The following is an 18,597-nucleotide window of genomic DNA, read 5'->3' as shown; positions in this document are numbered from 1 at the left end:
ATTACCCCTGCCTCAGTCTCTTGAGTAACTGGGATTGCAGGCTTGTACCTTCAGCCCTGGCTAGTGTCTACGTCCTGTTGGGTTCTGCCACCCTCTCAGACTGCTCCTTTAGTTATTAATACCTACTCAAGGAGCTGACGGCTCAGCAGTAAAGGTGCTTGCATACAAAATAAATATGTAATAAAAGTAAAAAACCAAAGGCTGGAGACATGGTTTAGTGGTTAAAAGTGTGTATTGATTGCTCTTGCAGGGGACCCAGTTCAGTTCCTAGCATTCAAACCGGGCTCTTAGAATCACACATGGTGTGTACAGGTATGCTCACACCACCAAGGGATGGCGCTGATGTTCATGAATGTGAATAGGCCCACCACCTGATAGTACTGGAACACAACATACACATGAATAGACATGCCCACACCATGATGTGATGGTACGGGACATGGAATGTATGTGAACAAATAAGCCTGCAAAATAGCAACTCGACATGGCTTTTCTGTATACACACAGGATGGTGCTGAGCAACCACATGCACGTGAACAGGAATGCTCATGTAGACACAGGATGGTGCTGGGATATGGCATGTGTGCATGTGTGTGCACCAGGCATGCTTATACTTCCATGGCAGTGGTTCTGGGACACAACATGTGTGTGAATAGGCATGCCCACACCATGATGTGATGGTGCTGGGACACAGAACATGTGTAAACAGACGTGTCTATATGGCATTGTGATGATATAGGAACGTGGCACTTGTATAAACAGGTCTACACAGCCACACTGCCATGTGACAGCATTTGGTCACAGCTTATGTGTGAACACACATGCCCATGCCATCACAGGATGGCACTGGAAAACCATACACATGTGAACAGGCATGAACACATCATCACAGAACGGTGCAAGGCAGGTGTGTAAGCAGCTGTGCCTACACTGTCAAGGGATGGTGCTGGGATATAGCAGGTGTGTGAACGGGTGTGGCAACACCAGCATGTGATAGCACTGGGACATGGCACATACGTATATCTCCATGGCAACGGTGCTGTGATACAACATGCATGTAAGTAGGCATGCCCACCCCATGATGTAATGGTGCTGGGACACAGAACATCTGTAAACAGTCATGTCTGTGTGGCATTGTGATAGTGCAGGCACATGTCACTTGTGTGGAAAAGGTGTGTCTATCTTGCCACATGACAGGGCTGGGACATAGAATGCATGTAAATGCATGATGGATCAGGGACACGTCATACATGTGTCCCTGAGGCATCATGTTATAGAGCTGGTACATGGCTGTGTGTAAACAGGGGAGCCCATACCACCACATGACAGTGCTGGGACACAGCATGCATGTGACTAGGTATGCCTGCACTGCCACTTGACAAGAGCTGGAACATGGCCTACTTGTGAACAGCCTTGTTCACGACGTAATATGATCATGCTGGGACTTAGCACATACCTGAACAGGCATGTTCACATTACTATGTCAAGGCACTGTGTATGACAGTTTTGCCCATGCCACTACATGATGGAGCAGGGACATGGTATGTGTGTGATCACGTGTGACTGTGCCATCATGCAATGGTTCTGGCATATGATATGTGTGTAAGTACACTTGCCGGTGGCAGATGAGAACATACATGCCTATGCTGCCACATGGTAGGGCTAGGACACTGCTTGTGTATAAACAGGCATGTACCTTTGCTGCCACATGATAGCAGTAGGACAAGGAATGTGTGTAAACAGATGAATCCAAGATGAAAGGCAATGATACTGTGACACAACATGTGTGAACAGGCAAGTTCAACCCAATACTTTATGCTGCAGGGAAGTGGCATATGGGCATATAGGCTTGCCCACACTACACAGATGGTGCTGAGTATGGCATATGTATGAACAAGTATGTACATGCCACCATGTAATGATGCTGGTATTTGCCCATTTGTGAACATGCATGTCCCATGCATGTCACGGTGTTGGGACATGGTATGTGTGTAAACAGTCATGCTCATTCCACCATTGGTGCTATTGGAACACAGCACACATGTGAACAGATGTTCCTATGCTATGTGATGATGCTGGGACATGGCACGCGTGTAAAATGGTGCGCACAAGACAATCCTGAGTGTGGTGGGACCTGACACACACGTGAGAAGGTCTGCACATGCCACCACATAATGTTGCAGAGACATGGATGATTTGTGAACACACATGCTGGAGGCATCACATGAGAACAAGGATGCCTATGCAACCATACGATGGTACTGGACACAGCAAGTATGTGTATGAGCAAGCACACATGGAACATATATAAACATGTGTGGGCACACTGTCCTAGGGGTAGAGGATTTTTAATCAAGCAACATGACTACTTTGGCAAGGGATCACATAGATTTATGAGAAAGCACACATGAATACTAGTGCGGAAGTACAGACGCAGACAGTGATGTCCTAATGTAAGTGTGCACATGTACTTACTTGTACAGAAGTACAAATGGGGAACCGAAAACAGCAGGACACATTGATGGACACTCAGATGTACCATAACAGAAGCACACACGTGTATACCACTACAGAGGATAGAGGAATGTTCTAGTAACCCATTGCTCAATTAATTACTAGAGAAGAGCACACATAAGGCCATACTACGACCGCACTGCACATGGATGTACTGGCTCAGTGGCAAAGCTTGATATATTACTCCTGCAGTACACACTGACATCCTGCAAGAGCCGTGCTCAGGGTTGTACTAATAAAGCAGCTCGCCTGAATAGCCTTACAGTAGCGCAGATAGATGTCTTCACGCAGCTTGACACGTGAACGGACCAGAGCGGGAGTAGAGCACTGCACACTGATGTCCTAGTATAGTCTAGTACACGGGCGTGTGTGAACAGCAGGGCACAACGGTGTTCTTGTAGTGTATGGTACACAGGGGCACTACAGCACTGTGCATGGATCTGCTCGTAGTGTACTGTACCTGGAAACACAGCAGAGCGTATAGATGTAGTATTAAAGCAGAGCACACGGAAGCCCTGGTACTAGAGCACACACCAATGCACAAGTGGGGCACTACAGGCTAACAGACAATTACGTGACAGCGTGGAGGTATTTATCCAGCAGCACACATGAACGTACTAGTACAGACAGGATCATATAGTAATACAGAAGCAGGCAAGGATGAGCTGTACCTGGATGCAAAATAATGTGTGCACATTTATCCCTTACAACAACACTACACATGTCAGTGCCTTAGAAAAACCTGATGTGCTTCCACTGCAGCATAAACAGATGTGCGTGTATTAATACAACAGAGAACATGGGTGCACATGCCTGTGCTAGAACAGCAGTGCACGCTTTTGTAGAGTACATCGGTGCACCAGAAAAATATGTATGAGTACAGTGGCAAACTCAGATGTCCTAGTACTGCCCAGCATTGGAGCCTGCGGGAACAGCAGTGTACGAAGAGTCTCTACTAAAGAAGCACGGGCGTGGTGGCGCACGCCTTTAATCCCAGCACTCGGGATGCAGAGGCAGGCGGATCGCTGTGAGTTCGAGGCCAGCCTGGTCTACAAAGTGAGTCCAGGATGGCCAAGGCTACACAGAGAAACCCTGTCTCGAAAAACCAAAAAAGAAAAAAGAAAAAAGAAAAAAAAGATAGAGAGAAGACAGCTAGAGGATAGGGAAGGGACAGAGAGGAAAAGCGACAGGAGATACAACGAGATAGGAGAGAGAAAGTTTTGTTGTTAGTTTAAAGGTATGGCCTAATAAATGTTTATTATAAGGCGGTGTTATCTAACCTGCTTTCGCAATCAATAAAGACACAGGCACTTGATATATTTTAGCCTAGCCTCATTTCACCTGGGGCATGGCAGATATTAACGCCCTAAACTACCTTCCATTAGCTCTCAGCCTCTCTCCCACGCCACCTGTTCTAACAATTTCTATCTGAACTACCTCCCAGCCATAATCCCAAAATACTTGCTAATGTTGTCCGTCTGGGCCACTTCTTTCCATGTGGAACTTCATAGTTCCACCTCTGGGCCTACACAGCTCTTTCCTGTCCCATGGCAAATCTCTTCCTTCTCCCTCTTTCAGTACCTGTCTTTCTTCCTCCCATCCTTCGACCTCTGGCTTTGGAACCTCAAACTCTGCCCCCCTTTCTTCTACCAAAACCCTGTTCCTACTTTAAGGACTTGGGCTCTCTCTAGCACGTATGGCAAAGGGACAGCCCCAGTGTACTTCCACCACTTTCTATGCATGGCCTGAGACTCTTAGATGGACAAGTCTCCTGACTTTTCTCAATAGAATCACCCTCTCTGCCTGATGGGAGGATCTAAGGCAAAAAACTGTTCCCATCTTCCACACACAGGACTCGCAAACCAAACATCCAAGCACACAGTAAGCACCATTCCTCCACCAGCATGGGAGGGATGCAGAGTGATGCAGTGACTAGCTACCACTCCAATCTGGCTGCTAGGTACGATGCTCTAGCAAAACCATTTGTTATCTAAATGTTTTCTTTTCTAGGACACTCTAGCCTCCCAAAGGGCTCCTATTTCACTTTTGTATGAGTGTCCACGCCTCAGTGTATGTCCGAGCACCAGATATATAGAGCTGCCCTTGGAGGCCAGAGGAGAACCACAGCTCCTTAATTCCACATTTGAGGCATTAGCTGGGTGCCACTGGATGTGGGTTCTGGAAACCAAATCCTGGTCCTCTACAAAAGCAGCAAGTGCTCTTAACAATGAACTCATCTCTCCTACCCTATAAAAGTGTCCTGTCCCTTCAGCGACCTCAGGAAATAACATGCCCCTTATAGCTATAGCTATATCCTGTTTGGCTTTGACAGCTGGCTTGTGTTTCTCCAAACCATTTATAATTAGTGGGCAGGTCTGGAAAGACGGCTTAGCGTTTAAGACAAAGTACTGTTCTTCCAGAGAAACCGAGTTTGATTTCCAGCACCTACATTAGGAGCTCATAACTCCTGTAATTCCAACTCCAGGGGACCTGACTCCTTTGGCCTCCGTAGCCACCAGCACTCATGTTCATATCCCTACACACAGATACACAATGAAAATCTTTTATACAATAATAATTAATGGGGAAACATGAGAGTAATAGCAAGTAGAATAAAAGATGTACAGTGGAAATTAAGAGAAGAGGAGAGAAAGGGGCAGAGAGGATATGTGAGGAAATATGTCTGAAAACTTTGCATTTTAACATTATCTTTTATTATTAATATAATATAATATTAATATAGCTAACCAAAAACCTGAAGGAACTCCAATATCAACTCAGGCCTAGTCTGAAACTCTTTAAAATCAAAGTTTGGATGGGGAGGATAATAGAGAATCATATGTAGCTCTTGTGCCCTAAGGAAATTCATTAGGGAAAACTTTTTTTCCCCATAGAGAATGCTAAAAGAGGGCATCTGGCCAATGGCTGGAGACAATGATAGTTTTTTGCTCTGACTGTGATCACCCAAGCAGAAACTGGATAAAGGAAAGTTAAGGCCGTCACACAACAGTACCTGATTAGATATTGTTATCTGTAGAAATGTTTCTTTAGAATCTGCTTTGAGAGCAATAGAAGGTCAGCTTGGAATGTTATGCTTTACAGATACTTTACAAGAAAAGACCTCTTGGTAGTTAGCCTAGGCTTGGATAGCACACCTGTTGGTTGGGGACTGGGAGTAAGTCAAGTTTTTTCTTTATTAGAGAACATTTAGCTCAAGCTATGTTGCTACGACAATCTTGTAAACCCAATGGCTTTAGCCCAGGAAATTTATGATTAAACTTTCCTGAGTCTTGTTTAAGAAATAATAATCAAGTTATGCTGACCATTGCTTGGAAATTGATTGATTTTTGCTGTATGCTTTATTGTAGGTTATACAAAACTTCTTGTATTTCCTTGTTAGACTGTTCTCTTGCTTTGTTGAGTTTTGAATGCCCTATTGATTGTAAAAGATGAGAAAAATCATGATGTAATCTGTAATGAAAAAAACTGAACTTCACTTTAAGTAAATTACTGGGGTTGTCCCAAGGAGTCAGACAGACTGCAAGCAAGACAGAGACAAAAACAGAGAGTAAGGATGTGAGAGAGACAGAAAATAAAGTTACCCTGGACCTTAAAATCTTCAGGTTGTACCGCATATGCTGGGATTTCCAATATTTCTTGTTCCGTCATTCCTCAACGTCTCCTCAACAACTATTTCCCTAAACCAGCTGTTTACCGCCTGCTCAATTCTCCCTACAGTGGATCCACCGAGACTTTCTTTTCTCTCCTCTTCACTATTCCTGGAGCTCAGTGGCGGGCAGCCTGGGTAGTTGGACTCACAGCTGTCTTCAGTCCTCTCTAAGATGCAACAGTATCTTCTAGCCCATTTTCCGAGGGTTCTCCTGTGTAGCTTTTCTTGTTTTTCTGCTTCTTTTTCTTCTTTCAGAGTTTGCCACTTGCATTAGACTATTCTGGGAACCCTGCCTTGGCCATGTCCCCATCTTGCTTGGTCTCTGGGTTTCCACGTTGAGCTCTTCCTTTGTTCCCTGAAGACACAGAGTCTGGCAGGGAACAGTCTTACCTCTCCCCGTTTACCACAAGGTCACCCTCAAGATCTACAATGTTTATCAGCTCAAACCAATTGTCAACAGATTCCTTCCTTCCCTGCACCCACCAGGGCGCCGGCCACCCAAACCCTATTTTGGTCTTTCTTCCTCTGTGTCATGAAGGAGGTCAAACCTCAAGGTCTTAGGTCCCTAGGCTGTGCTGTTTTCCAGTCAGCCTCCTGAGGGCGACATAGGATTCAACATCCTGATGGAGGCACAGGGCAACTCAAGATCATCCTCTTCACCCCCCCCCCCCCCACCCCCCAGCACTCCTTGTTACTTACCTTCTTTGGGTCTATAAACTGTGTCATGGTTATGCTGTAGTTATGGCTAATATCCACTTATAAGTGAGTACATACCGTGTGTGGCTTTCTGGGTCTGGGTTACCTCACTCAGGATGATCTTTACTAGCTCCACCCATTTGCCTGCAAATTTCATGATATCATTGCATTTAATAGCTGAGTAATATCCCATTGTGAAAATACACCACAGTTTCTTTATCCATTCTTCGGCTGAGGGACATCTAGGCTGTTTCCAGTTTCTGGCTATTATGAATAAAGCTGCTATGAACATGGTTGAGCAAGTATCCTTGTGGTGTGGTGGAGCACCTTATAGTTAGGTCTTGAGGTAGAACTATTCCCAGTTTTCTAAGAAACTGTCAAATTGATTTCCAGAGTGGTTGTACAAGTTTGCACTCCCACCAGCAGTGGAAGAGTGCTCCTCTTTCTCCACAACCTTGCCAGCATGTGTCGTCACTTAAGTTTTTGATCTTAGCCATTCTGAAGGCTGTAAATTGGAATCTCAGAGTTGTTTTTATTTGCGTTTCCTTGATGACTAGGATTGGTAACATTTCTTTAAGTGCTTCTTGGATATTAGAGATTCCTCTGTTGAGAATTCTGTTTAGGTCTGTACACCATTTTTCTTTTCTTTTCTTTCTTTCTTTCTTTCTTTCTTTCTTTCTTTCTTTCTTTCTTTCTTTCTCTCGTTTTCTGAGACATGGTTTCTCTGTGTAATAGCCTGGCTGTCCTGGAACTCTCTTTGTAGACCAGGCTGTCCTTGAACTCTCAGAGATCCACCTGCCTCTGCCTCCAGAGGGCTGGGATTACAGACTTGAGCCACCATACCCGGCCTGTACCCCATTTTTCAATTGGGTGGTTTGGTTTGTTGCTGTTTACTTTCTTGAGCTCTTTATATACCTTGGATACCAGTCCTCTGTTGGGTGTCGCGTTGGTGAAGATCTTTCCCCATACAGTAAGCTGTTGTTTTGTCCTTTTGATGGTGTCCCTTGCCTTGCAGAAGTTTTTCGGCTTCATGAGGTCCCATTTATTAATTGTTGATCTTAAAGCCTGAGCTGTTGATGTTCTATTCAGAAAGTTGCCTCCTGTGCCAATGCATTAAAGACTATATTACACTTTCTCTTTTATCAGATTTAGTGTATCTTGTTTTAGGTTGAAGTCTTTGATCCACTTGGACTCAAATTTTGTGCAGGGTGATGGAAATGGATCTATTTGCATTCTACATGCAGACATCCAGTTAGACCAGCACCATTTGTTGAAGACACTATCTTTTTTCAATTGTATGGCTTTGTTTTTTTTTTTTAAACCAAAAATCAGGTGTCCATAGGTTTATTTCTGGGTCTTTGATTTGATTCTATTGATCAAGCTGTCTGTTTCTATGCCAATACCATGCAATTTCTATTAGTATTGCTCTGTAGTACAGCTTGAAATCAGGGATGATGAAAGTTCCAGAAGATCTTTTATTGTACAGGATTGTTTTATCTATCCTGGATTTTTTGTTTCTCCATATGAAGTTGAGTATTTTTCTTTCAAGGTCTGTAAAGAATTGTGTTGGAATTTTGATGGGAATTGCATTGAATCTGTAGATTACTTTTGGTAAGATGGCCATTTTTACTATATTAATCCTACTGATCCATGAACGTGGAAGATATTTCCATCTTCTGATAACTTCTTAATTTCTCAAAGACTTGAAGTTCTTGTCAATAGGCCTTTCACTTGCTTGGTTAGATTTGTGCCCCAGCCCGCCGGGGTTCGACTAACGCTCGGGAGGAAAATTTTCCTGTATAGATACAGAACACTAGACACGAAGAAGGGGGCAAGTCTGCATTCTGATCAAACCCCATTTATTGAGAATTTTTACAGAGTTTATATAGGCACAGAGGCATGGGTATTTGCGTAAGCAAGGGTTGCTTATGGATACCTAACTCTGGAGTGCTCCAGCAGGTAAGTATCTACCTTTACAGCTGCTAATTGCAGGAGAGAAATTCCAGGAAAGTCGTGAAGAATCTGGTTAGTCAGGAAAAAGCTCCCGGAACTGCTGCTCGCAGGCAGCTGGCCTTTAATCTGATCTTATCAGTAGTCCCACTGGAAAAGGAGTAGCTCGGGGGTCTAGAATGACCAGTCCCCGCAATAAACCACAACAGGTGTCTAATTGCCAACCTGTGACAAGTTCAGCTAGTTTCTGGTGAATGGCAGACTTCTGGAGAAATAGGAACCTAGGTTCTGATAAGATGGTTGAACATTGGCCATATAGCCCGTCCCCAACAGATTTGTGCCAAATTTTTAATTTTTATTCTTTTACTTTTATTTTATATTGTGAAGGGTGTTGTTTCCACAATTTCTTTCTTGTCCTGTTTATCACTTGTATAAAGGAGGGCTACTGATTTTTTTGAGTTCATTTTGTAACCATCTACTTTGCTGAAGGTGTTTCTGGTGTAGGAGTTCTCTGGTAGAATTTTTGGGGTCACTTGTATATACCATCATATCAGGTGCAAATAGCAATACTTTTACTTTGTCCTTTCCAATTTCTAGCTCCTTGATCTCCTTTATTTGTCTTATTGCTCTAGCTAAAAGTTCAAGTACTATATTGAATAGATATGGAAAGAGTGGACAGCCTTGTCTTGTCTCTGATTTTAGTAGAATTGCTTTAAGTTCCCCTCCATTTAATTTTATGTTGGCAATTGGCTTGCTATATATTGCCTTTATTATGTTTAAGTATGCACCTTGTATCCCTGATCTAAGACTTTTATCCTGAGGGGGTGTTGGATTTTATCAAAGGCTTTTTCAGCATCTAATGAGGTAATCATGTAATTTTTTTCTTTCAGTTTGTTTATATGGTGGATTACGTTGATGGATTTTCATATGTTGAGCCATTCCTGCATCTCTGGGATGAAGCCTACTTGATCATGACAGATGATGTTTTTGATGTGTTCTTGGATTCTGTTTGTGAGTCCTTTGTTGAATAGTTTGGCATCAATGTTCATAAGGGAAATGGTCTGAAATTATCTTTCTTTGTTCAGTCTTTGTGTGACTTAGGTATCAGGCTGACTGTGGCCTCATAGAATGATTTTGGCAATGTTCCTTCTGTTTTGATATTGTGTAATAGTTTGAGGAGTATTGTTACTAGCACTTCTTTGAAGGTCTGCCAGAATTCTGTGCTAAAATCAGTGGGCCCTGGACTTTTTATTGGTTGGGAGATTTTAGTGACTGCTCCTTTTTCCTCAGGTCTATTTAAATTGTTTACCTGATCTTGATTTAACCTTGGTAAGTGGTATATATCAAGAAAATCACCCATTTTGTGGAGTACAAGTTTTTGAAGTAAGACCTAATGATTCTTTCAGTTTTCTTTGTGTCTGTTTCCCTTTTCATTTTTGGATATTCTTTTTCTGACTTTTAGTTAGTTTGGCTAATGGTTTGTCTATCTTGCTGATTTTCTCAAAGAACCAACTCTTGGTTTCATTGATTCTCTGCCCTGAGTTTGAGTATTCCCTACCATCCACTCCTCTTGGGTGTCTTTGCTTCTTTTAGTTCTAGAGCTTTTAGGTGTGCTGTTAATTTGCTAGTGTGAGATCTCACCAATTTATTTATGAAGGCACTTAGTGCTATGAACTTTTTTCTTAGCACTGCTTTCACTGTGTTCTATAAGTTTGGGTATGTTTTGCCTTAATTGTTGTTGAATTCTAGAAAGTCTTTAACTTATTTTTTATTATTTTCCTTGACCCAGTGGTCATGGAGTTGTTCAGTTTCCATAAGTCTGTAGTTGTTGTCTCTCTTCCTGGCCTAGGACCCTCCATGTTCCTCTGTGGCCATTCGTACAGGGTCTGGACCTCCAGCACTGCCAGAGAACACAAGGTAGTTGTGGCATGCTTCGAAAACCATCATGTTAGCATAATGTTCCTGTGGACTGTGTACAGTTTACCCTTGTCCATTCAAACGCCGATTTCTCCTCCCACCACCAGCAGCTCCTGCCCTACAGTCCTTTGACCTCCTGACCCAAAGCCCACAGCACCTGGCTTCAGCTGAGATCAGAAGATCTGGACAAATGGTCCATCAGGATTTACTGTTTCAGTTTAGCTGGCTGCCCCAGCACGGGACAGTTCAGCTTCAGACTCCCACCCTGTCCCTTGTTAATGCAAGCCCCACCCCCCTCCAGTGAGCCTCACATCCCTGCAACCCCACCTTTTCCCCAGGTGTACCCTGCTTCCATGACTTTTCCAGTGGGATCTGTACTCCAGGGCTGGGACAGCATGTCAGCCAGAAGGCATAAAGATGTATCTTCCTTACCTGTAGCAGTCCTTGAAATGGGCCTGGGACTCCAGACCGCTAATCTCCCCTGACCTCTTTGTGCAGTAAGCCGTGGGTCCAGTTGGCCTTCTTGCTTCCAGCTGGTCATCCCTTGTCATGACCCTGCAGGCACCCAAGGCCCCTTGCAGGATTTGCCCATGGGCTTGGGCCCTGGACCAGGCCAGAGAGGGGAAGCAGAGAGCCTGGCTACAGGATACTGCTCATGCAAAGCCGCAGCCACTGGAGTATTAGCCTTTTTGTGTTTTGAGCTGATGTGCTTTAGTGGTTGTAATCCCTATTTTGCTTTCTCCATGCTGGTGTTGAGCTCACTATAAAGCTCAAGTTAGCCTTGAACTCCTGACGCTCCTGCCTCTGCCTCCCACGTCTTGGCATGGTAGGCTTGCTGCAGCACACCTGGACGACGACTGGATATTTTGTGGGATTTTGCACTTGGGTTCACAGGAGATAGTGGTTTGTTGTTTCTACTCTTTGCCTCTTTTGGGTATGTGAGTAATGCTAGCTTCAAAGAGTGGGCGAGCAGGGGTACCGATAGCTCCTATACCCTAAAGTGATTGCAGGGAACTGGAGGTTACGGGCCATAGCACAGTGGCATCACTGTGCATCTCCACATATGACATACCAGGGTCAATCCCTGACACTGCCAAAGTGAAAACCAGGGCATTTAATATAATTTATTCACTATTTGGAAGAATTTACCATTGTTCTTATGTATAGTACACGAGGCCAGGCATGGCAGCACCTAGGAGGCAGACACAGGTGGATGTCTGTGAGTTTTAGACTAATTCATTCTATGTGAAGAGTCTCAGGCCAGCCAGGGATATTTAGGGAGACCCTGGTAGAAAACACACACACACACACACACACACACACACACACACACACACACACACACGGGGCCAGGTAATTGGCTCAGCATGTATAGGTGCTTCCCATCCATCCTGACAATCTGGGTTCAATTCCCAGGACCCACATCATGGAAGGACAGAACTGACACCCACACATTATCATCTGACTTCCACAGGCCCACAATAGGATACACACTCCCAGACAATTATACACACATGCCTCTAATTTTAATAACAAAAATGTCAAGGTGGCTGGCACCTGAAGAATGACAGCCAAGAATGAACTCTTACCTCACCAAGTACACACACGTAGACAACCCTGAGAACCATTGCCCTGTGGTAGCATAGACTGGGAGACATAAATGCAAATGGTCACTGAGAATTGAACCCCAGTCCTCAAGAGTGTGCAACGGCCACTCAGCTTTTTACCACCCCATTCTCTCTAGCTCAGTGCTTAGTTTATTTTGTTGTTGTTTGTTTGATTTTGATTTTATTACTTGTTTGTGGGTGTTTTCCCTGCGTGTCTGTGAACCATGTGCGTACCTGGTACATGCAAAATCCAGAAGCAGGGGCTTCGGATCGCTTGGAATTAAGAGTTACAGATGAATGGTGGCTGCCCTGGAGGTACTAGGACTTGAACTCAGACCCCAGGGAACAGCAGCTCGTGCTTGGAACTGCTGAGCCATCTCTCCAGCCCCTGTATTTTCTAAATATTAAAAAAAAACCAACTTTAAAAAAAGATTTATTTATTTTATATATATGACTACTCTATCTGCATGTACATCTGCATGTCATAAGAGGGCATCAGATCACATTATGGATGATTTTGAGCCACCAAGTGGTTGCTGGGAACTGAACTCAGGACCTCTGGAAGAGTAGACAATGCTCTTAACCTCTGAGCCATCTCTCCAGCCCCCTTGAAACTTTTTGAACTCATAACATAGTTATAATTTCAATATGACTACATCATTTCTTCCCCTTCCCTTTGCCCCCACCAAGCCCTCCAAGGTACCTGCCCCCTTGCTCTCTCTCAGAATCCTTGGTTTTGAGGCCCACTCATTCTGTAGCCCACAGGCTTTAACCCAACACGAACACAGCTGTGGGCTTTTTGTTGTCGTTCTTGTGGTTGGTTGGTTATTCTTTTGATGCAGGGTCTCTTTTTGCAGCACAAATTAGCCTGTAATTCACAGTAATCCCCTTGCTTCAGTTGAGATTACAAGTGTGCACCCCCTGCAGCTGGGAATGCTTCATTTGCATGAGGAGTAATTCCAGGTGCTGGTTGGATATGCCCATATAAGGAGAGAGGACTTTTAACCTGAAACCTGGCCACCTCAAGGGTGGCAGAGGTGGGGGTCATCAGATTATGTGCATTCCCGGCCTTGCAGGCCCTGAGCATTCCTGGCTCCACAAACAAAAATATTGCTGGTCCTGGTGGCTCACACCTTTAATTCCAGCACTTGGGAGGCAGAGACAGGTGATTTCAAGGCAAGCCTAATCTATATCGGTTCAGTACAAGCCAGGGCTACACAGAGCAACCCTGTCTTAAAAAGATGACTGCAATAAATAAATAGTTTTCAATTACAAGTTTAATTTTTAATTGTTTCAGCCCCCTAATCAAAAGACACAGGTTAGTTGAATGGACTGAGAAACAATCCATCTTTCCGTTGTCTTTAAAGACAGGCATTACCTTAGGAGAAAGATGAGTTAAAAAAAAAAAAAAAAAGGTACTCCAAACAAATGGATGAGGAAGAAAGCAGGCTTTGCTATCCTAACACTGACAGAAAAGGCTTCAAACAAAACTAACCAGAAGAGATAAGAGAACACTTAATTCTAAACAGGAATTCTAAACTTAATTCTCTGTCTGTCTGTCTGTCTGTCTGTTTATCTATCTATCTATCTATCTATCTATCTATCTATCTATCTATCTATCTATCTATCACTCCGGTGCATCCAACTTTATGAAATCTATACTACTAGAATAAAAAATAAAGATTAACATCAACATGTTAATAGTGAGTGATTTCAATACACAACATGCTCCACTAGGCAGGCCACGTGTACAAAAATACAGAGAAAATACAGATATGCATCAAATGGCCCTAACGAACACCTATAGAATAATCTACTGAAACAGCAAAGAATATACAGTCTAGATCTGAATGGGGGGGGGGTCTAGATTTACTGCATGTATTGTCCTTGGTTAGAACAGCAGTTTGAGCAGACCTGCCTGGAGCCAGATCCACCAGCCTTCATGGTCTTCTCTTAGGGTTCCAGGGCACTCTGGGTCCTTCCATTTTCCCATTCTCCCATACCCCTCTCACCTGGAATCCCAATTGTTGGGGGATGGTCTGAGTATTTTGATGCTAATTAGTGCTTGCAGTCTCTGACCCACCTTTTGCTTAATAAAAAGCCATCCCACCTGGGCAGGGCAAAGGAGATAGGTGGGGCTAGGAGAGAGAGGAATTCTGGGAAGAAGAAAGATTGCCAGGAGAAAGGAGGAGAGAGATCTGAAGGGAAGAGAGGAAGGCTGCCATGGGTTAAGTGGAGGAGAAGCACATGGCCGGTGTGGATGGAGAATCCAGCCCAGATGAAGAACATTAGCAAGTATTTGGGATTATGGATGGGAGGTAACTTGATAGAAATTATTAGAAGCAAAAGGCATGGGATTGAGACAGGGATCCCATGCCTGCCCCACTATGGGAGGTAGTTTAGAGGAGTGATATCTGCCCTGTCCGGCTAACTAAGGGTATTTTAAAATATAACAAGTGTCTGTGTCTTAATTGATTGCTAGCCGGGCCTACAGGTAATACATGTAATTTTAAAAAACAATACCAAATAGGAAGTTCCAGCATCTATCCCAATCCCCAACTAAATGAAGACTCTCAGAGGACATCCCTGTTGGGCTGTGTCCAATTATAAGTGAGTATATATCATGTGTATATTTCTTGGTCTGGGTTAACTCACTCAGGACGATCATTTCTAGTTCCATCTATTTGCCTGCAAATTTCAAGATTTCTTGTTTTTAATAGCTGAGTAGTATTCCATAGTGTAAATGTACCACAGTTTCTTTACCCATTCTTTGACTGAGGTACATCTAGGTTGTTTCCAGATTCTGCTATTATAAATAAGGCTGCTATGATCATAGTTGAGCAAATGTCCTTGTTATGTGATGGAGCATCTTTTGGGTATATTTCAAGGAGTGAAATAGCTGGGTCTTGAGGAAGCCCTGTTCCCAGTTTTCTGAGAAAGTGCCAGATTGATTTCCAAAGTGGTTGTACAAGTTTTCACTCCCACCAGCAATGCAGGAGTCTTCCCCTTTCTCCATATCCTCGCCAGCATGTGGTGTCATTTGAGTTTTTTATCTTAGCCATTCTGATGGGTATAAGATAGAATCTCAGAATCGTTTTGATTTGCATTTCTCTGATGACTAAGGATGCTGAACATTTCTTTAAGTGTTTCTCAGCTAGTCGATATTCCTTTGTTGAGAATTCTCTGTTTAGTTCTGAGCCCCATTTCTTAATTGGGTTATTTGGTTTGGTGGTGTTTAATTTCTTGAGCTCTTTATATATTTTGGATATTAGTCCTTTGTCAGTTGTAGGGTTGGTGAAGATCTTTTCCTAGTCTGCAGGCTGTCACTTTGTTCTGTTGACAGTGTCTCCTGCCTTACAGAAGCTTCTCAGCCTCATGAGGTCTCCTTTATTAATTGTTGACCTTAGAGCCTGGGCTGTCGGTGTTCTGTTCAGGAAGCTGTCTCCTGAGCCTACTTCTTCAGGGTCCCAGTGGAGACTGAACGCCAGCTGAGACATCCAGCCTTGAGGACTGAACAACTACTATGTTCTTGGGCCTTCCATTGGTAGCCATCCATTGTTGGACTAGTTGCACCACAGCCTGTAAACCAGCCTAACAAATTCCCTTCCCCATAATGATTCATTGTATGAGATTTGCTCCTCTAGAGATGGCTCAGAGGTTAATTGCACTGTCTGCTCTTCCAGAGATCCTGAGTTTAATTCCTAGAGCCCACATGGTGGCTCACACCACCTATAATGGGATCTAATGTCCTCCTCTGGCCTGCAGGTGTACATGCAGATAGAGCACTCATATACATAAAAATAAATACATATTAAAAAAAGAAAACCCTGACTAATACACCATTTCATTAGTAATTAAATGAAGGCTTTCTTATTAATAATTTGGGTAATAATCTTCACCACCCCCCCCTTTTTTCTTTTTAAAAAGACAGAGTCAAATCCCTTTCCTTTTCACTGTGAGGTTAGATTTGCTGACTTTTTTTTTTTTTTTTTTTTTTCTGAGACAGGGTTTCTCTGTGTAGCCCTGGCTGTCCTGGACTCACTTTGTAGACTCACAGCAATCAACCTATCTCTGCCTCCCGAGTGCTGGGATTAAAGGAGTGGGCCACCATGCCTGATTTACTGACTCGGGAATGTAGCTGGATCAACTAGGTCATAGATAACATTGTGTTTTCTCTCTCATTCACCTCTTGCGTCTCTCACTATGGAAGAAGGCAGTGTATAATATAAGGTCATTCAAGAATGTCTATGAAGAGATCCAGATGGTAAGGAATGGAAATCAGCCAATCATCAAGCAATAGAAGAGTTCTTTTCCCAGCTATCTGAGTGAGAGGTCTTAGACTGGATTCTTTAGTCGCAGTCAAACCCAGACAAGTTTGGCAATGTTCCATCCTTTGTCAGGAATTTGAGTCACTTCAAAATCATTTATTCATGGAAAGTATATGATAATGAGTGTTGTTTTGAGCTGGTCAGTTATAGAAATGATTTTTCATGCTTTAATAGATAACTAACAAAAATAATATTACTACAATTTTCATATAATGTATATTGGACAGTTTCTAAAATTCATGTTTCAGGTCAATGTTAGAAGTTTTTCAAAGTTTTTGAATTTATAGAACATGGGCCATTTCAGCAAAATAGTTTGAATATAGAATGACAGAGCCAGGTGTGGTGGCTCATGCCTTTAATCCGAGTACTCAGGAGGCAGAGGTAGGCAGATCACTGTGAGTTCGAGGCCAGCTTGGTCTACAGAGCGAGTCCAGGACAGCCAGGACTACACAGAGAGACCCTGTCTTGAAAAACCAAAAGAATATAGAATGACAGAACTTCGATAATACTGTGGCATGTTGATGAAAAGATGCCAACATTATTAATAATCCAGGAATATCTTTATCACTGTCTGCCTGTAACTGGATCTGCTCGAGCAATTTCATTTTTACTAAAATAATTATTTTCTTAAGACAAATGCCCAAGATTTCTAAAGCAATTAGAATATGCAAGTAAAAAGATAAAATCTTGCTAATCCACATTTTGGTGCTTACCATCTTATTGTATTTTTATTAATACATTATTAAAATGTGAGATCATATGGTAGATACTTAATATAGAATTCTAATGCTAGTTAATACCCATTTTATTATAATCTTTAAACATCTAAGTCTAATCTCTTATATTGCCTTCATCACTGTAGATCACGTTACTAGTATATTTTCACAGCATCTTGTGCTGGCCTACTAAACACAGAAAGCATTCACTCCTTTCTAAAATAGCATTAACGCCTCGTCATTCTTCCAATCTCAAGAACACCTCAGTGTAATCCATTTTACCCTCCATCTTGCCTGTAAGACCTGGCTGTACTTCCTCAACCCTCATTTCTTGTATTTTCCAATTAATCTTTTATTTTTATTGTACGCATCAATATTTTACAGAAATAAAAATAAAGTGCCAAACCAGAATTACATGGCTTCTGATTTCTTTTAGGGTTAACCCTCATATATTATTGTTATTTTTATATCACATTCAGCCTGCTTTGCTTGCTACCCAGCTTGTTACCTGAACCAGGTTCCTAGTTTGGCCTTGAAACTTTTCTTCCAGGTAATTAAACATGGCTCACTCCTTTGTGTCACTCAGTCCCCGGTTCAAAGGGCACTTCTTCAGAGAGGACTATCTTCTAGAACAGCTCATCTATAAAGGCTACATTACTGTTCAGTTCTTTTCAAAGCCTCCTTTGACTTACCTTGTCTTCTCTGAATGATTTGACATTGTGTATGCTCATGGGTAGAACGTCTGCTGTTTGTCTCTTTTTTAAAAAAATATATTTTATTAATTTAGTCATATTACATTTCTTTAAACTATAATTCTAGCTGATTTAACACCATTATTCCTGGTGTTTAAAAGAGTATCTGGAGCCGGGCATGGAAGTGACTCTTGGGATAAAGCACTTGCTCTGCAAATGTGAGGACAGTAGTTCAGATTGGCAGCACCCAAGTAAAAGCTAGGTAGGTGCGAAGGCTGCCCACAATCTCAGGCCTCAGTAGGCTGAGGCCATGTTATTCCTGGGGCAAGATGGCTAGCTAGATTATCTGCACTTGTCAGCTCCAGCTTTAGCAAGAGGCCATGCTTCGATAAATAAAGTGCAGATCAATTGAGGAAGATAGCCAATGTCAACTTTGGACCTCTACGTGCATGCACACTTATGTCCACACACAGGGAGATGTCTACCACATTCACATGCCAAAAAAAA

This window comes from Acomys russatus, chromosome 20 (genome assembly GCF_903995435.1).
Source record: "Acomys russatus chromosome 20, mAcoRus1.1, whole genome shotgun sequence".
NCBI lineage: Eukaryota > Metazoa > Chordata > Mammalia > Rodentia > Muridae > Acomys > Acomys russatus.
Note: the sequence above shows the minus strand (reverse complement) of the source record.